The sequence below is a fragment of the Spinacia oleracea genome, chromosome 4 (genome assembly GCF_020520425.1).
Source record: "Spinacia oleracea cultivar Varoflay chromosome 4, BTI_SOV_V1, whole genome shotgun sequence".
NCBI classification, from domain to species: Eukaryota; Viridiplantae; Streptophyta; class Magnoliopsida; order Caryophyllales; family Amaranthaceae; genus Spinacia; species Spinacia oleracea.
The window spans coordinates 155,531,368-155,555,747 of NC_079490.1; the positions used below are offsets into that span (position 1 = coordinate 155,531,368).

The window sequence follows — 24,380 nt, forward strand, 5'->3', positions numbered from 1 at the left end:
ACCATCGGGGAGAAATTGAGCAAGAGAATCTGGAAAACTAGACATCCATTCATCATTTCCCAAAACTCTATCAATTTTACTAAAGACCCTAGCACCACCACTTTGCTTATTATTCCAAGTGAAAAAGCAACCATCAGATTTAATATCAGAGAGCCCGCACAGGCCAACACAATTTTTAAAACCCTCAATTTCAACAGCATAAATGGGAGCTCCCAATCTATCTCCAAAGTTCAAAGGATTATTGAAATCCCCACACACAATCCAAGGAAAAGAGATCTTATCCCCAATTCTAATTAAATCATCCCACAACTTGTATCTATCATTCAGGTCATTAGAGGCATAAATGAAGGTACAGAAGAAGCTGATAGAAGAAGAGAGACAAGAAACCAAGCAATGAATAAACTGACTGGAATTTTCAACAATATTGACATAAAACCGAATAGGATTCCATCCCACAATGATTCTGGAAGTAGAGATATGCTGAATATTGGTTGAGACGCCCCAACCCTCACAAATGGACTGGTAAACACTAGGGAAACCCCCTAGCTTTACCTTGGTTTCCAAGAGACCAAACAGACCAACATGATTGGAAAATAGAAGATTCCTAACCTCACCTTTCTTGGTCTTATTGTTGATCCCTTGGACATTCCAACAACATATACTATCCATTAGCCGGAAAACTTCTGCTCCTTGAATGATACAAGCCATTGTTTCATTCTTTCTTTTATTCTTTTATGCACTGGAATTCCGTCGGTATGTCCCCACTGTCGGTAGGAGTCTGACCTTTACTTATTTTAGTGTATGGTTGGCTTCCATCACCATTTTCTTTTCTTTTATGGATATTTTCTTTTACCCGTTCGAAGCTAATTCTTATTAATCTGTGAGTCAAGAGTCGTGTCAAGTGTCGAGTCTTGTCTCTGCGATTACTTGTTATTAAATGGCTTTTGCATGTGGATTATCATATTGTTGAGTAAAGCATATTAGACTAGGATTTCGTTCTAGCTTATTCGTACTCAGCTTTTTGTTTCTTTCGGTCATGGCCTTTGCCTTAGTGACCCTATGATGATCCATCATTGCATTTGCGTTGTTGGGGAGTAGATTTTAATAAACAAGTTTGTAGAGATAACTTGCGGGAGAAGTTATCATGGGATTGTGTTTGAGAGACTGTTTTCTCTTCCGTATTTATAAACTCTACATTTATTTTCTAGTCATGACTACAATATTTATCTAAACTTTAGTTAATAGATTTCAAAACTATTTAATGTTTGGTTTTTGGGCCTTAGTGGTTCCAAGTTGTTAAACGACCATTAACTATTTATTATGTTTGAAAGTTAGTAAAATTTCGCTGCGTAATTCTGGTAAATAACCTTAGCCGTTATCACGGTGGCAGTAATATCTTGGTAATTCCTTTGTTTTAAGTTAGATTTTTTTTTATAAAAACAAGGAATTATTAGGGTGTTACAAGTAGACTTAGCCTAATTTGAGATTGGTGGGCGCAGGTCTCTGACCCTAGAATCAAAGGGCCCAATTTTTTGGACCACTCGGTAGATATCAAATTAGAAAAGGTTGGGTCAAAAGTCCACGATGGTTTGAATTTGAAGGAAGCAAGAAAGGTAATGGCTTTGATGGTTCGGAGTATAATGGGGTTATGGTCTGGTTGAAGGCTAGGGAGATGGGTAACACTAGACGCAAGAAACATGGACAACCAATCAGAATTATAAAGAGCACGGTCTAGCCTTTCAAAAATGGGTGTCAATTTTCTACGGTTATTCCAGGTAAAGCGTTGACCATTAAAACCCGCATCAATTAAAATACAGTCATGAATGCAATTAAGGAAGCTTGTAATTTATGCATTTTTGGATGTTTCCCCCCAAACTTTTCCACAAGAGAGGTTATTTCATTAAAGTGCCCAATTGTCAACCATGGACCTGTAATTTATTGAGAGAAAACACGGAGCTCCTCCCACGCAAATTTCCTATCTTTAAACCCCGGGCTAGCATAAATAGCTGACAAATAAAAATATTTGAGGAAGAACATACCTGAATCACCCTATTCATCATCTGATTACTCTTCCTGATCACCGTAAAGGCGACATCGGTGGAGTTCCAGAGGACAAGGATACCCTCTGCAACTCCAATCGGCTCAACCATCTCAAAGTTATCATACGAAACACTCATACGAAATACTCCTCAAGATCTTCTCCACATTCTTCCGACCAGTACACAGCTCCGTAACAACAATAACCTCGGGTTTATGGCAATGGATTAGGTGATTTAGGTTCCCTTTGAATGAAGGGCGGGAGACACCCCTTGCATTCCATGCTAATGTGGTCATGGATTTAAGCACTAGTGGTGTTGCAAAGAGATTGTACCTCTCCATCCATTGAGTCGTTTCCCGGATATCTATTGTCTTCCCCGACTCTTTGATGTAGAGTAAATGGTCGTTGCAAGATATTTGGATTCGGGTTAGGAGGCTCGATCTCCCTATCTTGGAGTCTGTTTTTGCAGTCAGCCCTACTTGGTTGTACCCGTAGGCCGTCCTCAACATTTTGAGTTGGTTGGACCACCCCTCCAAGGTGAGAGAGAGAGAGAGAGGAAGGGTAGGGTCAACATACAAATTTCCCTCAAGGGAGGGAGAATCGGGGCCGGGTCGCATAATTGGGTTAGGGGTGGCGGAATGATTTCCCCCGGAGGAATATTGCTGTGTTGCGTATCAACGCCCATTTAAGGACTACCGGCGCCGCTCCCTGCATTTCCTCCGAATCCGAGAGATTAGTGAAATGCGCGGGCACCAGGTTCAATAGGTCGGGTAGGATTGGCGGTTCTTTTATCGGTGGTCACGTCATCAGAAGATTGGAGAGATGCGCTGGAACAGTGTGTGGTTCGCGGATGATTCTTCTCATCACCGCCGAGCTCATCCTCGTTGGTGGATCTGATGGGTTCTTTGGTGGTCTATAGTAGTGAACCTCGTTTGGAGAAAACTCATGTTGGGTCCATAGGGGGGATAAGGCGTAGTACATTATTTCCTCTTCCCTTGAGAAGTAAACATGAATTGGGTTTGGTGGGCTTGAGTGTGGTGGTGGGAGTCTTGCATGGTAGATCCAGTGAGATGATGGGAGGAAGAAGAATTAATGATGAGAATTGTGGTATATAGATGTGATTTTTGGTGGTGGACGACGCTAGGTTGGCCGGCACAGGGTTGGTGTTTTCATGTGGGTTGGTGGGTGGAATTTGGATGGCGGTGAAGGAAAAGGAAGGTGGGTTCTGGTGGGGTAAATTTGTGTTTTTACCTTTTGGGTATAACTGGGGTGGGTTGGTTTGTATCATGCTTTCGACACGTGTCACACTCAAGTCATGACTCACCGAGTTGATTTCCGAGTTCAAGTTTCCTTTTCGGGAAATTTCCCGCCAATTGCTGGTTTTATTTTTGTTATCACTTTTGGTCCTTGTCTCTGTTTTTTTCATTTTTTGTGACCTTCTTCCACCCTTCTCTTTCCGGTGAGTTTGGATTTTCCGACATAGTGTTTTGCGGGTATCACTCGGTTGGTTCTTCTCGGTGGTTTAGGAGGGCAGTGGTGGTTTGGTAGGTCAGGATTATTGCATCCGGTGCATTTGTTGTAGAAGACAGCGTCGATTAGGGTTTTTTTGAAGTTTTTGATCCAGATAGAGGAATGCACCACTCTATCTTCGTTCACTTGGCAGAAGATGCGTGCATACGAAGCTCTGTTAAGTTCCGTACCTTAGAAATCAGTCTTGGAATATTTTCCAATAGCATCTCCGATTGATTTGAGCACGTCCAACCTATGGAATTCAACCGGTAATTCTGGCAGGTCAAACCACTTTGGTATGGCTTGGGCTTTGGCTCTTGAAGGGTGGAATTCCGGTTCCCATCGCCTTATGGATAGGAAGAATTCGTTGATAAACCACAATCCATCTTTCAGGAGCCTGTTTGCTCCTTTGATAATAGGTATTTTAATCGAGTAAAAGCCTTTCCCCAATCCTATTAGAATTGGTACCATTTTCAATTTCCACAATTTCTTGAGTTGTTCCGAGAGGAAGTCAGCGGCAAAGGAGGTACCCATGACCTTTATGATAATCGTTGATTTCCAAGGGTTTTGGATGGCTTGTAGAAATTTTGGGGAGAGCGGAATAATCACATCCGTAGATGCGTCAAAACCCCTTGGAGGTATGAGGGTGGGCTGGTTGGGGGTGGTGTTGCTGGAGATGGCTGGAAGTGTTGAGGTTAAGATGTCTTTGATGGATAATTTCTGGGGTTGTTTCTGTGAGTCTACATTCATGGGTTGGGGTTGTTGATGGGGGTTAGGATGGCCTGAGGCTTGGTCAATATTCTGGCTGCCGGACTTGCTGGAGTTACCTAAAGCTGGAGCAACGGTTATTGGTGAAGATGTTGAGGAGGTAGACGATGATAGCCATGGATGGTCGAGCGAGGTTGGAGCAAGGGGGTTCAGGAGGTTTCATTTCAGTTTTTTCTCATTTTTCCAAATAGTCATTATTATATGGTCCTATTACATAACTTTGTCTACTCTTCTTTGATTAAGGTCCATTGAAGAATCGAGGTAAGTTCATATCGCACATTCTCTATACATCATCTCATAACTTTATAGAATTCGAAATAATTTTTATGTACTCCAACTATTTGTTTTTCTAGCTTGTTGTTTACCTTTGTAATTGTGTTCTTCTTAATAAATAAATAAATAAATAAATAAAAGGAAAAATTACTTTAAATAATCCAACCTTTTGACGATTTTACGTTAATAATCCAACCTTTGAATTATTATATAATAATCCAACTTATGCACCCCATTAACTTTTGTTGCACCTATTTGACCGGTAACCGGGTAAGAGGGTAACTTTTTTTTTCCTCTCCTTTCTCTGTTCTTTCTCCTTCCCCCTCTGCTCCCTCCATTTTTCAGCGTTCTACCTCCTTCCTCTTCCTCCCTATTCTTCTTGGAGACCATTTTCTCTCTCCCCTACAATCAATTCTTTCATCTCTATCCTACAATAAGTTAAATTCCTAGCTCTTTTCCTTAATTTCTATAAAAATCAAATCTTTTTTTTTTTTGGGTAATTCATTTTTAGGTTTGTAAATTTTAGAAAAGAGTTAATTACTGGGTTTTGTTTGATTTTATGGACTTTTTGATGGGTTGTTCTGAGATGGTGTGGATTGATTATAACCAAATAAAGGAGGTGACAGAAGCAAGGGTGGTTAGTTAACATTGCAGCCTACCCGCATTTGCACCTTCATATATGTATGAACCCAATTGGCCTACCTTGAAATCTCCATTTCCCAGTTCCCACCCATTCGATCTCACATTTCCGTTCTTTATATAATCATAGATATCCTTGCTCATACTCAGTGGTTTATAAAATTTCAATAGAAATTCGTCAATTCTTCATTATCTATCTCTAATACCAAATAAACTTTGTAAGTTCTTTTATGTTGTTGATTTCTTCAAAAAATAAACTGAAATGGATGGTGCTTTTTTTTGTGATTGATTATGAGTTTTTCACACTTGCAATAAACCACGAATCATAATCATTTTAGATATTCAATCTAGGATTACGCGAGTCGTTGAGTATGATGTTACCGGTTCCTTTGCAATTGATGGAATCGATCACAAAAAATTGGACAACTAAAAGGTTCAGATAGACGGAGTTGTGGGGAAAGGGGGGTAAATGTTGAGGAAAGCTTGGAGTATGATTTTTTGAGTGAAATTGATGTTATATGGATTGGGCCGGATCCTTTGATTTTGGGAAGAAAGAGATGATGGGATGAACAAATTAATGAAATGCAGAAATGGGGAAGGAGGAGGAATGGAGGATAAATTAAAGACAACAAAAACATTAAGGAAAGAGGAGAGAGATAAGGAATCTACCAGTTGCAGGAGCAAGGAAGATGATAGGAAAAAAATTAAGAAGGAAGATGAAAGAAAAAACAAAAAACTTAGAACAAATTATTGCATTACACGTGTATGGGTAACCTGTTGTATCAGGTTGGTGACCTGTTGGGTGCAATAAAAGTTGATGGGGTGCAAATGTTAGATTATTAGATAATAATCCAAATGTTGGATTATTAACAGGAAATCGTCGAAAGGTCGGATTATTTAAAGTAATTTTTCCTAAATAAAAAGCATGTCATATGTGCATGTTTATACTTCTTACTCTCACCTATTAAAAAAATGGTTTTTTCACCAAATATCCTCGAGCTTTAACTTAATTCACCAAATACCCTCGTGTTTTCAATAATTCATCATATACTCCTGAGGTTTTAAAAATTCACGAAGTGACCCCACCGTCAAGTCACTGTTAGAATTTAGGTTTTTTTTAAAAAAAATCTTCTTCCTCTTATCTCTCCACCTCCATCATCAAATCAGAAGAACACAAAGGCTAATGACTACTAGAACTTCCATTGTTGTTGAGAAAAAAACCAAATAACCAATTCTGCTAAATTTTTGAAAGCCCAAAAAACCATTTATTAAAAACCCAAAAAACAAACCCAAAAAACCAATTCTAAAAAAACCCCAAATTGCAAAAGCTTAATTCTTACTTCGAGACCCCAACAATGGCGGACGAATCCCCAACACCATACCACATTGATATCAAACTCCTCCCCGATGATGATTTGAATGGAAAATCAAACACACTAACCTACAAAAGTTCAATCCGTTCTGCTCCAATAGACACACGATTTTCCCTATTCAACCACTGCAATTATGTTCGAAGTAAAATCGAGAAAAAAGGGAAAATCGAGAGAAGAGAGAGCGAGTCAAACTCGGTGGCAATGAAGTGGAAGAAGATGGTAACGGAGGAGAGAGAAAACATAAGACGATGAAGAACTTAGAGACTATGAGTAAAACGACGACTTTCCATCTCCACCAGTGATGATGGACCGACATTTGCTTTCTTGAATAACAAATTCTTATTCTTCTTAAATGCTATGATAATCCTGAATGAATTTCTTTAAATTCCTTGATGATTAATTTCTGAAAAGTAATGCAAAATGCAATTGATTTTGATTGAGTGTAATGATTCTAATTTGGTTGAGAATGATTTGATGAATTATTGTTGAATAATTTGATTGAATAATGATCCGATGTAATGTTTTTAATTCTGGAAAGTAATACAAAATGAATTGGACGGAGATAGGAGAAGGAAGATGGTGAAAACTAACAGAAACTTGACGATCTTAAAGCAATAAGGGCAAGTCGTGAATTTTTTAATATCCTAATGGGTATATGGTGAATTTTTAAAAAGTCAGGGTGTACGGTAAATTATTGAAAACTAGAGCATATTTGGTGAATTAAGTTAAACCTTGAAGGTATTTTGTGAAAAAACGAAAAAAATCTTCTGTAATACCTCGAAAATTTTAAACGTGATTTATTAAAATTAAAAATATTTATTAGCTTGATTTTGTTTTAAATAATTACGAATAATCGAATTTCGTTAATTTAAACGTTTTTAAGATTTATTTTAAACGATAAGTTTATAAACAAATATTTATTTATTTTTTGATATTTATATGAAAATTATTTTAGTTAAACATTTCTATTTTTAGTAGTTTCCAAAAATAGCAACAAAATTCTGAAATTGGCCTAATTTGGTGATTACGAAAATGCCCTTGAAAGAGAAAAATTCATTTTCTCTTCTTCTTCCTCCTCTCCACGTATGTTTCATCCCTCCCTTTCCTTGAAAATCAATCCAAGTTCATGCCTTGGAGACCAAGGACTTCTCCTTCTTCTTCACTCTACCTATTTACAAAAATCAGATTTTCCAATTCAATTTCAATAAATCAACAAAACACAAAATTCAATCTCACTCTCCTTGATTTTCTGTGATTCAAACCCACTATCACCAACAACCACCGTCAGCCACCACTGCAACCACCACTGTCCACCACCATTATCACCACCACCCAACACCACCCAACCACCTTCGACCACCACAACACCTCCCTCACCCTCTCCCTCCTCCGCACGCATCCCCTGCCCCGTTCCCCTGTCTCCCTCCCCTTCTCTGCCACGCTGCACCACCCACGCCACACACCACCACCTCCAGCCACCATCACCACCTTGCCAGCCAACTTTCACTCCTAAATAACCCGACAAGCCGCCTTACTTCCGCCCAAAAACCGCCACAAGCGCCCCTCAAACTCCTCTGTTTCCTCCCTTGTTCGCACCTCCATCTCTCTTCTTTTGACCGTCATGCCGCCGCCCAGCCTCCACCATCACTGCCGCCCTCCGACGCGCGCACCGCGACGTTGAGCCACCCACCCCAGCCTTCCTTCCTCCCTCTTCCTCGTGCCCTGCCTCTTCGTGCCTCCTCCCTCCCCTTTGTTCGTGCCTCATTCAAAAAAAAAGGAGGAGAAGAATCAGTTTCAATTGAAACTTGATTCATTTTCCTCCAATCCAAATTTAAGTTGGGCCAACCTTCCATTTGGGCTTTAGTGTAACACCCCGACAATTCCCATTTTCTAAAATAACCCTTTTTTTAAATATAACTGTGGGGAATTATCAAAGTATTATCGCCCGTGTGAAAACGTACGGCTTATTCAGAGTTTTGCAGCGGAAAACATAAAACTAATTTGAGGTTTATAGGTAATTGATTACAGGTTTAATCCCAAAACCAATAAACGAAAATGAGGAAATATAAATAGTACGACAAATTTCAAATCCAAGTTAACAAATTAAATCACTTAATTAAACAAATAGAGCTACAAGCTCTCTAATCCCGATCCCAATGATGCATCATCTTCGAACCTGTAGATGGGCAACGCTTATTAATCCTTAGAGACTGCTCACCAAAGATGGGTCATCACAGGATCAATAGGCATAGCCATGATCAACACACACAAACAAAGCACGTAATCAGCAAAGCTGAGTACTACATACTAAAGCAATAATAATCCTAACATGATACTATTAAACATAATTAAGGCAGACGAAGCATGATAATCTGACGACCATACTTAACTAGACTAGGCTAGACTGGACTAGACTTTTATAACAATAATATTATTTTAATTGAAATAGGCAATGGACCGAGTTTTCTAGCTAGACGAGGTACGGGCGCGACTCCGTAACCTCAGTGACCTGCGATATCGAGGAACGTTTGACTGAAAATAGGACGCGGTGATCAATCCGGTCCGAATGAAAGGCCATGGGCTACCACCATGAACCCCAACTCCTGTTTGTCCGTCACTTTAGACGTGCACAGTCTAAAGCTATTGCTACTCAGTTTCACTTTACATGATTTACAAATTGACACCCTGTTATGACTCAACAATCACATAAGGCATGCAACTCACATTTATTTACAACTGTTTTTATCTTGGAATTGAGTAAGTGATCACAAAGGCATCAAACAAGACTCATTCCAATTAACTTCAATCTTTTCTTTAATACTGATCAACCCCTGTATATGGGTATAAGGTTTCAACTTACTAAATAAGGTCCTCCGCCCTCATAAAGTAGTGAAAAGCTAAAAGGGAACAACAATTAACTGATCTGAATTATATACTGAATAATCTAGTGTTCCCAATCAAACATGTTTGCATCAATCTTCCATACTAACATGTTATAATCCTCAAAATGCAATAAAGGTTTAATATGCTCATCCAATAGTATCAAACATGCAATTTCAACCTGACTAAGTTCATCAATAACATTAACATAACCAAGTTCATCAACAATTCAACATGGTTTCAACAATTAGCACACATTCCAAGCACACAGGTATGTACGTACCTTGTGTAAACAAACTAATAGGCCACTTTAACACTTTCAGAAGTCGCCTAAAGAGAATTCTCCGCCTAAAACAACCAACAAATATTCCCAATCAACTTCTAATCACTCACAACAATAACAAAGCATTCTAAATACATCCTAAACATATTTAGAACATTCCGTAACATTGAAACGTGCACATTTGATTTCCTAGCATCATAATTATTGAATTAGTGATTGAAATTCGTTGAAAACTCTTCGCAAACATTATACTTTAAATTTCCAGCAATATAAATTCGTTTAAACTTCGTCAAGACCAAAGTAACAAGCTTAGAACATCCCAACAATAATTTTAATAATCCACAATCATCCTACCATAATTTAAAACCATTAAACCCTTAAAATTCATACTTTAAATAATTCAAACTCTTATTTCAATCAAATTATATAATCTGAAAATTAATAATTTAATTATGCAAACATATAAATATGAAATTCGTAAGTAAATCATAAAACTATAAATTTAATTCAAGAAAACATAAATTAAATTAATAAAACATAATTAAAACATGAATTAGTTTTAAGGGTTTAAAATTAACCAAAGAGAGAGGAAGAGGAAGTGCTGGCCGGCGGTAAACAACACACGACAGCGGGCCTGGCGGCGGCAGGGCTGGGCGACGCGGTGGTCGGCAATGGTGGTTGCGTGTTCGAGCAAGAAACACAGAAGAGAGGGAAAAGTTGCTTGCGTGTGTGGAGGAGAAGGATGGAGGCCGACTGGGCAGCAGCAACGGGTGGTGCGGCGCAGCGTGCAGGGGAACGACGAAGGTGGCTGACGGTCCTCGGTGGTGGCTACAAGAAGGCAACACATTAAGGGAGAGAGAAATTGCAAGGAATAAAGAAAACAAGGAGGGATAAGGACGACGAAGGAGAAGGAGGTGAGACCTTACCAGTGGCCACGGCTGGTGGTGGTCTGACGGCCTTGGTGGCTGCAGCAACGGACGTGGAGGCGGGAGGGAGAACGACGAGAAGAGAGGATAGAGTTGTTGAGTTGTACGTGAGTTGAATGAGGATGGAGGGTTTTGGGTGTTTGGTTTGTACGTGAATTAGAAAAGAGAAGAGTGTAGTTGGTTTTATTGAATTGGGCTTTGCCCAATTGGACTAGGACTAGAATCTAGGTTGTTGAATCCAAAGTGGTTAGGATTAAATTCAATCGAACGTGTTTTCGTAAAACGAATTGTTTCAATGTAAAGTTCTAAAATTATTTTGATTTCATAAATCGTTAAAAATTTAAAATGTAATTAACTTAAATAAATATACGTTAATTATATATTTATTATTAAAATTCGTAAATTCTATTAAAATATAAATAACTATACGTTAAAATATATTAATAAAATCTATAAGTTTACGGGGGATTACAATCTACCCCTCTTAAAAGAAGTTTCGTCCCGAAACTTGACACGAAAATTCACCCATTTTTTCAAAGGTTTTCAACTTATTCTTACTGGAGAAATACTCTGTGCCATTCTTGTGCACTCTTTTGCCAACTAAAAGTTACTTGTAATATTCAAGAACACATTTTCTTTTGCGGAGAATCTATTTACTTGCATCAACATGTATAAGTTGCTAAAAATAAGCATAAAATGCATAAAATTGCTATAAAATAGGTAAAAAAAATGCGAATTTCTATCGCATTCTACCCCTCTTAAGGAAAACGAGTTACGCCCTCGTAACTCATCTTAGGGAATAAGTTTGGATATTTCTACTTCAACGAATCCTGTCCCCAATGCTATATTTCCACTAAAATCGAAGCAAGTGGGATTTCTACACTTCTTTCCACACAATTCCTCAACAGGTGCCATCTTAAAGCTTGCATAGTAACTATTGTTGCAAGAAATTCAATCGACTCTAGGTGGTTTTACTCTAGGTGATTTTCCCAATTACCCTTAAAGTCAATAACACGGGTTTTCAACATAAATTCCGTTAGTAATCTCAATCTGTCTATCGGTTGCAGGGTGGAAAGCAATATTCATTTTCAATGTTGTCCCCAAGATTCAACTGGACCTTATTGCAAAAATTTCAGCCTTTTTGTTCTCGGTAAGGATCTTACATGTTGCCCTATAAAGGTAATGTCTCCAAATATTCGTAGATAACACCATAACAGTTAACTCTAGGTCATGGGTTTGGTAATTAGCCTTATAAGGTTTCAATTGACGCGACAACAGCTAAATCTAGAAAGCTTCCTCACATTTCTCACTTCACTTGAAATTCTATTCCTTTTTCATCAAGTTGGTCATTGGTTTTGCTCTCTCGAAAAGTCTTTCACAACCTCCTATAATGGTCATCTAGGCTTAGAAAACTTCAAGTATCGGACACGTTCTTTGGAGTAGGTCACTCACTCACAGCTTGAATCTTAGCATGATCTACAGAAACTCTTTCTGGTCAACTTTTCCTTTTTACCAAACCTCCTTATGTCATAACTCTTGGTCTTAACTCTTAGCACTTCCACCAATTCATACATTCCCATCTTTTCAAGACAACAAATGATTTCTAACGATCCTGGACCACACGAATCTTCTCTAAATTTTATTCCCTTAAGTAACGTAGTTTTCAATCAATTTAATCTTCACTTTTCCGTCGGTGTCACTTATACACACATGACTTCAAGATTTGTATACTTCATTTAATAAAACTAGATTCTTTCTAAGCGTCTCCAAAACAATCCTCATGTGTTTGTCATGCTCTTTCTCATTCCTTGGATAAGTCAGGATATCATCAATATAATAACGAACTTAATTCGGAATTCGTGGAAAATCTTATTCATCAAACCCATAATTATGGCAGGTGCATTGGTTAACCCAAAAGACGTTACTCTAAACCCTTAATGACAATAACGAATCCTAATGAGGTTCTAAGTATATTCTTACCAGCTACTCTCAATCGGTGGTACTTTAAACCCAAATCAGTCTTCGAGAACACACTCGCCCAATTCAATTTGTCCAATATGTCATCTATTCTAGGCAAAGGATAACTTCTCTTGATGGTGTTTAGTTCCCTAAAATCGATGCATAATTCCATACTCTTATCTTTCTCCTTAACAAACAACACATGAGCACCCCACGGTGATGCACTAGGCCTAATATATTCCTTGACCAAACAACTCTTGCAACTTTGTCTTAATTAGCTCATTTCAGGAGGTGTCATTCTATCAAGTGCTCTGGATATAGGTGTCGGTCCGGGATTCAACTCTATTGTGAACTCAAGGGCTCTAGCTGGTGACGTACTCGCAATTTCACTCGGAAACACACCAACGAATTCATTCACCATGGGAACATCCTCGATCTTCACTCCAACTTCTTTACTCACATCTAGCACAATACAGAAAAATAGTTCACACTCTCTATTCATCAATTTCCTCACTTGCATTATAGAAATCACTAAAGGTTCTTGGACTTCTCAAAACATTCACATGAGGTCAACCTTCCCATAGGGTTCCTTAAACTTACTTTCGGAATTTCACAATCTACCTTAGCCTTGTAAAAACTTGGCCAATCCATTCCCAGAATTACATCTAGGTTTCCCATTAAACTCTATCAAGTTAGAAACGCAATCTTTTATCTTCAAAGGAAAGTTCTTAAATAACTTGGTACACCTTAAGGTTACACCAGTAGGTATACTAACAGGTAAATCAATCATTTCAAAATCTACTAACTTCAGACTCTTAATAACATATGACAAAACGAAAGAATAAGTTGCTCCCGAATCAAATAATGTTTTAACTAGCACGGAGTTAATAGAAAAAGTACCATGAACTACGTCTGCAGAATGTTCAGCTTCATTTCTAGTCATCATGAACGGTTTTCCTGGAGCCTTATTCTGGTTGTTGTTATCATTTGCAGGTTTATTATAGTTCTCTTGATTGTTTTGTGCCCCTCCAGGCTTTGAATTTTGACCTCCAGACTGGTTAAATCTCACTTGGTTCCCATCTCCATTACTATTTTGTTCCTTTCTGTGCTTAGTGAAGCACTCATACTCCCTATGCCCCCTTTTCTGACAATAGTTGCAGGTCACTAATTCTCCTTTGCAATTCTTACCAGGGTGATTATTGTTGCACCTCTTGCAGTGATACATTGTCTCAGATTGGTTCCTATTGTTGTGCCCCTGTTTGTTCCTTCCTTAAAAGTTTCCATATCCATTCCCATTCCCATTTTCATTCATATTCCTCTTGAAATTCCCTTGGTTTTCCCCAGCATTAAACTCTTTTCTTTTCTCCCCAAGAACAATATTTTTCTTGTCCCTTCTAGACTGCAAACCATAAATATGAGCATCTTTCCCATACACAATCCGAAGATGTAAAGGTTTCCCCACCTAATCCTAATTGGATCTCCTCAGCAGTGCTAAGCCTAACTCTATTCTCTCTCCACCATAAATCAGCTTCATCTTTCAAATACATGACAACTTGACCCACTCTCATATTCTAAGGACAGTTCACAGCCTCAAACAATTTCTCAAATTCTATAACCTAGTTCTCTAAAAGTAAGATCAGTTTCCCCCTTAAAGTATGGTGACTTAACTTTGGCTAGTCTCTCAAACATGTCCCCAGCAGAATCGGGACGCTCAGTTCTCTCTAGGATCAGCTTTTCCGCCAAGAGGCGAATAGCAACAACTAAGTCATTATTGTTGGTCATTCTATAACACGACCTGAAATTAATATACTCTATCTTAGGTTCTAAACATCACTTACATGTCATTCTATATCAAGCAATATTTGATTTGACCATAGAGATCGCCTCAATAAACAATATTCACATAAAATCATTTACAAAGGTGCAACAATCATTGCAAAATAATTCTCCTCTATCATTTGCGAACGACATTCACATAAAGGACATCCGATCGAGGGAAACAAATCAAATTCAATCATCACAAATAATAATAATAAAAGAAATTATTCCTCTTCGCGTGCCCAAACTAAATCATTGACCACTTGGATAATTAAATATTTAACTTTAATTCCTCAAAAGAAACTTGTATTTCCTAAAGAAAATTTTATTCCTCAAAACAATATTAATAACAATTTCTAAACCATAATAACGTACTTGTCCCAAAATAAAATAAAAGCGCTATGCAATAAATTTAAACTACCGTTGGCGACTTGTCCCACAATATTCCCAACATAAATAAATAATGAAACAATCTTAGAGAGAAACATTATCAATCTTGTTCTTTGATTCCTTATAACTTTCTAGAGTAAAGGGCTCGTATTTAAATTCATCATCATCCTCGGTATTAAAATATTAAGCTAGTTTTCTCTGCCTTGTGGATCTTCGTAGCCTTTGAGACTAAGGTCATCCTATTCTGGCTCAGTATCACTACATTATAAATATCAACTCTAGTATGCCCTCTAACACGGTCAAACTTACGAATGGCTTCCTCATCCCTATCAGGGTCTCCTTTTCTTAATATATGACGCATAGTGCGTTCAAAGCTGGTGCAACTATTAATGTCAGACTCATAATCCATTTCATTCTCATGATCACTTAGTACAATTGGGTTGCTCTTGAATCCTAGCAAGATATTCACATCTAAACACCACTTTCTTCACAAAAATATCAGTGGTCTCTATATCGATCTTTCTCGAGAGATCCTATGTTGGTATACTTAGAAAGGAATATTTTATTTCTGAAATAAACAATTTCAGGCCTCACTAATGACTTCCCAACCAAATCATAATCAAAAGTCGATAACACAATAAGTTTGGTGGAAGCAAACAATTTTTATTATGCACATATAATTACAACATTTAAACAATAAACACATGCACGTACATAACAATTAATTTCTTATGCTAGCATTACTAGAACATTTAATTCTATCTTATATGCCCTTCTTATACTACCCATCTCTCGTAATAAATCAAAATAAGTAAACATTGAAACGCTTAAAATAAAACAAGAATGATTAATAAGAAAGAATTTTTTTTTTTTATTAAACGAATATATAATAACGAATAAATAGAATAATGTCTTGTTTTTTTTTTTTTTTTTTGAATATCTTTAATTTAAATTCGAAAAGAAGAACGTACTTAATTCACATGAACGTAAAGTTTCGAATAAATAAATTACTTTCAAACTTAAAAAAGAAATATTAATATACTTTGTAAACAAAATAAAATGAATTTGGTCCCCCAAAAAAAAGTACGCATTTTTGAACGATATAATGAGTAGGAGCTCAATTCTAGGAAATTCGTTTTAGAAAACTAGCTAGTCTAGGCGCCTAAAATCATTGAAATAAAACCATAAGCTTCTAGATACCACTTTGTAACACCCCGACAATTCCCATTTTCTAAAATAACCCTTTTTTTAAATATAACTGTGGGGAATTATCAAAGTATTATCGCCCGTGTGAAAACGTACGGCTTATTCAGAGTTTTGCAGCGGAAAACATAAAACTAATTTGAGGTTTATAGGTAATTGATTACAGGTTTAATCCCAAAACCAATAAACGAAAATGAGGAAATATAAATAGTACGACAAATTTCAAATCCAAGTTAACAAATTAAATCACTTAATTAAACAAATAGAGCTACAAGCTCTCTAATCCCGATCCCAATGATACATCATCTTCGAACCTGTAGATGGGCAACGCTTATTAATCCTTAGAGACTGCTCACCAAAGATGGGTCATCACAGGATCAATAGGCATAGCCATGATCAACACACACAAACAAAGCACGTAATCAGCAAAGCTGAGTACTACATACTAAAGCAATAATAATCCTAACATGATACTATTAAACATAATTAAGGCAGACGAAGCATGATAATCTGACGACCATACTTAACTAGACTAGGCTAGACTGGACTAGACTTTTATAACAATAATATTATTTTAATTGAAATAGGCAATGGACCGAGTTTTCTAGCTAGACGAGGTACGGGCGCGACTCCGTAACCTCAGTGACCTGCGATATCGAGGAACGTTTGACTGAAAATAGGACGCGGTGATCAATCCGGTCCGAATGAAAGGCCATGGGCTACCACCATGAACCCCAACTTCTGTTTGTCCGTCACTTTAGACGTGCACAGTCTAAAGTTATTGCTACTCAGTTTCACTTTACATGATTTACAAATTGACACCCTGTTATAACTCAACAATCACATAAGGCATGCAACTCACATTTATTTACAACTGTTTTTATCTTGGAATTGAGTAAGTGATCACAAAGGCATCAAACAAGACTCATTCCAATTAACTTCACTCTTTTCTTTAATACTGATCAACCCCTGTATATGGGTATAAGGTTTCAACTTACTAAATAAGGTCCTCCGCCCTCATAAAGTAGTGAAAAGCTAAAAGGGAACAACAATTAACTAATCTGAATTATATACTGAATAATCTAGTGTTCCCAATCAAACATGTTTGCATCAATCTTCCATACTAACATGTTATAATCCTCAAAATGCAATAAAGGTTTAATATGCTCATCCAACAGTATCAAACATGCAATTTCAACCTGACTAAGTTCATCAATAACATTAACATAACCAAGTTCATCAACAATTCAACATGGTTTCAACAATTAGCACACATTCCAAGCACACAGGTATGTACGTACCTTGTGTAAACAAACTAATAGGCCACTTTAACACTTTCAGAAGTCGCCTAAAGAGAATTCTCCGCCTAAAACAACCAACAAATATTCCCAATCAACTTCTAATCACTCACAACAATAACAAAGCATTCTAAATACATCCTAAACATATTTAGAACATTCCGTAACATTGAAACGTGCACATTTGATTACCTAGCATCATAATTATTGAATTAGTGATTGAAATTCGTTGAAAACTCTTCGCAAACATTATACTTTAAATTTCCAGCAATATAAATTCGTTTAAACTTCGTCAAGACCAAAGTAACAAGCTTAGAACATCCCAACAATAATTTTAATAATCCACAATCATCCTACCATAATTTAAAACCATTAAACCCTTAAAATTCATACTTTAAATAATTCAAACTCTTATTTCAATCAAATTATATAATCTGAAAATTAATAATTTAATTATGCAAACATATAAATATGAAATTCGTAAGTAAATCATAAAACTATAAATTTAATTCAAGAAAACATAAATTAAATTAATAAAACATAATTAAAACATGAATTAGTTTTAAGGGTTTAAAATTAACCAAAGAGAGAGGAAGAGGAAGTGCTGGCCGGCGGCAAACAACACACGACAGCGGGCCTGGCGGCGGCAGGGCTGGGCGACGCGGTGGTCGGCAATGGTGGTTGCGTGTTCGAGCAAGAAACACAGAAGAGAGGGAAAAGTTGCTTGCGTGTGTGGAGGAGAAGGATGGAGGCCGACTGGGCAGCAGCAACGGGTGGTGCGGCGCAGCGTGCAGGGGAACGACGAAGGTGGCTGATGGTCCTCGGTGGTGGCTACAAGAAGGCAACACATTAAGGGAGAGAGAAATTGCAAGGAAGAAAGAAAACAAGGAGGGATAAGGACGACGAAGGAGAAGGAGGTGAGACCTTACCAGTGGCCACGGCTGGTGGTGGTCTGACGGCCTTGGTGGCTGCAGCAACGGACGTGGAGGCGGGAGGGACAACGGCGAGAAGAGAGGATGGAGTTGTTGAGTTGTACGTGAGTTGAATGAGGATGGAGGGTTTTGGGTGTTTGGTTTGTACGTGAATTAGAAAAGAGAAGAGTGTAGTTGGTTTTATTGAATTGGGCTTTGCCCAATTGGACTAGGACTAGAATCTAGGTTGTTGAATCCAAAGTGGTTAGGATTAAATTCAATCGAACGTGTTTTCGTAAAACGATTTGTTTCAATGTAAAGTTCTAAAATTATTTTGATTTCATAAATCGTTAAAAATTTAAAATGTAATTAACTTAAATAAATATACGTTAATTATATATTTATTATTAAAATTCGTAAATTCTATTAAAATATAAATAACTATACGTTAAAATATATTAATAAAATCTATAAATTTACGGGGGATTACATTTAGGTAAGACCAATCTGAATTTTCAGATTTTCAATTTGTCAATATTTTATGTTTTAATGAAATTTTATGATATAATTATTTACTAATAAAATTGTTATTATTTTCAGGTTTAATTATTGAATATCGATTTTACTAATTACTAGCTTTACTTAACAAAATAGAATTTAAATAATATTTTCATGAAAATCAATTTATGAAATATAAATAAATATTTCGATTAATAATATTTACATTATGAAATTATATTTTTATTAAAATTCGTTATTTATAAATTCATTACTTATAAAATACATGATTTATAAAATATTAATTTTAAATTATTTATCGATTTAGTACTAATTTAATTATTTATTATTTTGAAAGAAATTGGGTTTGGAGCTCAGGACGAACGAACCAAGGAAAGCCTTAGCAATCACAGAGTGTAGGTAACGGCTATTGCTAGTACCCGCAATTCCCTTATAAATGCGATTATGAAATTACAACGTTATGATTGATTTATGAACTGAATGTTTTTGATATGTTTTATGAATTGCGGGAAATAAAACATGGTTTGATTGAATTATTTATTATAATATGATTTGATGGAATTATTTCTTATAATATGATTGATTGAAATTCTTATAAAATGATGTTTATAAGAAACCATGAAAGAAATGATGTTTATATGATGGTAGGAAAGAAATGATATTTTATTGATCCTAGGATCTAAATGATGTTTTATTTTGATCACATGATCTAAAGGAATGATGTTACTTCAACTGAAGTAAAAAGGTTAAAACGTAAAATTAAACGAAACATGATAAAGGAAAGTGAAAGACCTAGTCCGTTTGGCAGTATATGTTCACAGGTTACGATTCTCGGTCATGCATATACCCATGGGGCATCCGCCCATTGAGCCAAGGCTCTCATGTTTTCGGGCCAAGGCCCCATGTTTTATGGACAGTGGTTCATCGTGGAAGACGTTCCACCATGTCATACTTGCCACGGCTAGCATGTGCACCCAAAAGTTATGAATGAATTAAATAAAGGACTTTATAAAATGTTTTACGTTATTCTATTTCGGCTCACCGTTTTTGTTTTTGTTTTCTGTTTTAGGTACTGCTGGATACGAAGGGAACGAGTAGTGGCGAGGATTTCACTTTAATAATATTCACCTAGTGTTTTAATGGTTTAATTAAAGACTCGTAGTAAGTTATGTATTTTTATGTTGGTAATATAAAGGATTATTATTGAAATTTTGGGATTTAATAGCTTATGATTGATGGTTGCCTTGTAATTCCCAAGAGGGAGTTACGGCAGGTAATGTCCCGACCAAATTAGGTTAATTCCGCTGCTAATTATGCTTTAATACTTGAATTAGAGGTCGGGCGTTACATCTTCTTACTCACAATTCCAAACACCCAAAAGTAAAAAATAATTCCTCCAATTTTTAATACTTGCAACGTTTGTCACTTTCAGGCATGCCTATGTACAACTTTAATCATTAACATCTTTGATTCTCTTGTAGCAAAAATTATAAAAAGTTAATATTTTGAAAATAAAAATCGAGACGAATTTAACAAGATCCTACATGATTATGTTTTATCTTGTATATAAATCATCAACAATAGTCAAAATAGAATATGTGAATAGTGCAAAATACACCAACGTTGCGAGTATTAAAAATGGAAGGAAGATAAAAAACAAAATTCAAAACTCTGAGTTTACAGCAAGAATATCCGGTCAACTTTAATTTTGAAATACCAAAAGTACCCCTATCGTTATCTCTCACTGTGCTTAACTAACTTAGCTCTAAATCGTCATTACCGTCCCCCCAATTTCACTCCAATTCCACTTGCATGGACCCGGTCCACCATAAGATTACCATGGACCAGGGTAATTAGGTAATTTTAACAGTGAGTAAATTATAGAAACTGTAGGTTCTGTAAAGTAACTATATCTCCAGAATAATAACTATGAACATAATAATGATAAGAATAACTATTCTATCCAAAGAGTAACTATATCATATAGAAAAGTAATTTTAACTGTAAAACAATTACTACTATATATTCATTCTTGCAGACAAATAGAGTAAATTATAGAAACTATAGGTTCTGTAAAGTAACTATATTTTCAGAATAGTAACTATGAAATAAATAATAATAATATAGTAATTTCGATGAGAACAATTATTCTATCCAAAGATTAACTATATTATATAGAAAAATAACTTTAGCTGTAAAACAATTACTATATTATAAAAATAAACAATATGATATAGATGGTTTAGAGGTCATATAGTATTTTTTTCTATTATATATCACATAATTACTGAAATATAAAAGAGTAACTATATCAAAAGTAACAATAATTATAACTCTTGAACAATAATAAAGAAAACATTAACTACTTGGTTAGTTGTTTTAGCTACGACATTCTAATTCTTTGCATCTATTAAATAAACCATGTTAAACTCAAATATTTTTTGAACTAAAAAATACTAATCGACACGTCCACGTGGACCACATCTCTTTTTTCCACCAACACGTCATGTCCTTCCTCTACCACGTTCTTGGTTTCCATTGTTGTCAGGATTTTCTTCTTCTCCTCCTGCTTTTGTTTTCCTTGCAGAATTTATTCTTTGCACGATTTCAATTCTGGGTGCATCATCTTTGTATTTCTGAATCAATAATATTTAAACTAAGTTAATAATTTAACATTTAAATATGAAAAAAATAACATAGTAACTATGTAAAATGTGTAGTTTCTATTATGCATCATATAGTAACTCTTACAATTAACGATGGTAAAATACTTGCAGAATTGCATATATAGTTATTGTTATTGTTATAGTCATAGTTACTGTCAAAATAATATAGTCACTTTTATTAATAATAACATGGAGTACAGAGAAAGATCATAAAAAGAACATAATGATAAGATAATAACTATTAAAAATATATAGTTACTATTATATATGATATAGTAACTCTTAATATTAATGATAGTCATATACGAGCAAGGTTGTAGATATAGTTATTGTTATGATCATATAGTTGTTGTGATCATAGCATACTAACTCTTATTACTAATAACATAGAAGACAACAAAGAACATGAAAAGAACATTATAATATACATAAAAAACTATACCAAACATATAGTTACTATAATACAAGATATAATACCTATACATATTATTGATGGTCATTTAGTCACAGAGTTGCAGACATAGTTGATGTGATAATAATATAGTAACTCTATCCATAATACAATAACTATATCATTAAAAATATAGAATAACATAAAAACATGCACATAACATAATAAACTAACATAGTACCTATTTCAAAAATATAGTAACTATATAAAACGTACAATAACTATTAAAGAAAATAAACATATGGTAACAAGTCATGATAAAATAAACATAATATCTATTTCAAACATATAGTAACTATATAAATAATATAGTAACTATATAAATAATATAGTAACTATTGAAAAAAATAAACATATGGTAACACATCATGATAAAATAAACATAGTACCTATTTCAAACATATAGTAACTAATATAATAATATATTAACTATTGTACACATATAGTAACCATTATAATCACACAACAACTAGCTTAACATATAGTGACTATTATTATAATATAGTAACTATTGTACAAATATAGTAACCATTATAATCATATAGTCACTATCTAAGAAGCAGACAAAAATATACCCGAAATAACATATTACATAATGTAATCGTATAGTAACTATTATTTATCAAAAAGTCACTATAAACTGTTCTTAACATAGTAACTATCTTAAACACATAGTTATTGTTTTAAATTTATAATAACTTTCTAAAAAATATAGTAACTATTTTAAACACATAGTTACTGTTTTAAAGTTATAGTAACTTTTTAAAAAATATAGTTACTCTAAAAACTACTACTAACATAAACACAATGAATATTCCAATGACTATTAAAAACATTATTTCGCAACATAAATTAAAGGTAACTATATCATTTATATACTAACTATATGAAACACTAACCCTAATTTCACCCAAACAACAAACACTATTTCTACCTCTTGTGCTTTGCTGCATCAATTCTTAAAGTTCACAGCCTTTGTCTCTTTTTTGTAAATTTAAGGCATTATTTCTTCTTATACAAATGATATTGTAAAGTATTTTTGGAGATTCGTCACTAGATAGTGCAACTTTAGGACCTGGAATAATATGTGATTGATACTTCGTATTATTTTCTTATACAAATATCAAATATATAGTAACTATATAAACCATATAGTAACTATATAAAACATATAGTGACTATTATTAAAATATAGTAACTATTGAACACATATAGTAACCATTTTAATCATATAGTCACTATCTAAGAAGCGGACAAATACATACTCTAAATAACATAGTACATAATGTAATCATATAGTAACTATTATTTATCAAAAAGTCACTATAAACTGTTCATAACATAATAACTATCTTAAACACATAATTACTGTTTTAAACTTATAATAACTTTCTAAAAAATATAGTGACTATTTTAAACACATAGTTACTGTTTTAAAGTTATAGTAACTTTTAAAAAAAAGTATAGTTACTCTAAAAACTACTACTAACATAAACACAACGAACATTCCAGTGACTATTAAAAACACTAATTCGCAACATAAATTAAAGGTGACTATATCATTTATATACTAACTATGTGAAACACTAACCCTAATTTCAACAAAACAACAAACATTTCGAATCACTCAATAAAATAATAACTATTGTACACATATAGTAACTGTTGTACACATATAGTAACCATTAAAATAATATAGTAACTTGTACACATATAGTAACCATTAAAATTACATAGTACCTCTTTAAACCATATAGTTACTGTATTACTCATATAGTTACTATTTAAAATCGTGAAGTCACTGATCGAATTCGCGAAGTGAAAACGATACTTCGGTAAAACACAAACATTACATTCTTCAAAACAACAAATATTTTCAATTTTAAATAAAAATAGACTTAAAATTCTTTAAAAAACAACAAACCGAGATGTGATCTCTAAAAATTCTTGCGAAGATTTGTAGGCGAGCGCAAATTCTTCGATTCGATTTCGGCAACGACGAACCTCCTTCTTGATCTACTACTTCCTCCAATTTTTCCTCATCAAATAGATTCGATCATAAGAATTATAAGATAATTACGAAAACAATCGAACAAAACCTAGAAATTTGGGCTAAATTTTGAAAAGCATAGAGAGAAAATGAAGAGAGAGAAAATGAAAGAGAATGAACAGAATGTAGATCTGAAATTTTGAAAAATAAAAAGTTTAAAACGTATATAAAGTGGGCTAGACACAAATCGCATTAAAACTCTTCAAAACATATAGTAACTCTTTAAAACACATAGTTACTGTAATACGCATATAATTACTATTTAAAAATTACAAAATAATTGTCACGTGACAGTTACATATATTACCCATAAAAATTACTCCGTTGCCCTGGTCCACGCTAAGTTAGCATGGACCAGGTTTATATTAGTGTAACCCATTTCCCTCCACCACCAGAAATAAAAATAAAAAGAAAAAAGGAAAAACC

General features: G+C 34.9%; 2 long non-coding RNA genes across 2 annotated transcripts; both read right to left on the bottom strand.

Annotated features, from left to right (window-relative positions):
- Positions 1–8,746: 8,746 nt before the first annotated feature.
- On the bottom strand, positions 8,747–10,579 carry LOC130460080 (uncharacterized). The gene is made up of 3 exons (XR_008919983.1): positions 10,342–10,579; positions 9,764–9,828; positions 8,747–8,810 (listed from the first exon to the last, which is right to left on the bottom strand). It is a non-coding gene; the product is annotated as an uncharacterized lncRNA (long non-coding RNA).
- A 5,764-nt stretch (positions 10,580–16,343) lies between these two features.
- Positions 16,344–18,329, bottom strand: LOC130472337 (uncharacterized). The gene is made up of 3 exons (XR_008932446.1): positions 17,939–18,329; positions 17,361–17,425; positions 16,344–16,407 (listed from the first exon to the last, which is right to left on the bottom strand). It is a non-coding gene; the product is annotated as an uncharacterized lncRNA (long non-coding RNA).
- Positions 18,330–24,380: the final 6,051 nt, after the last annotated feature.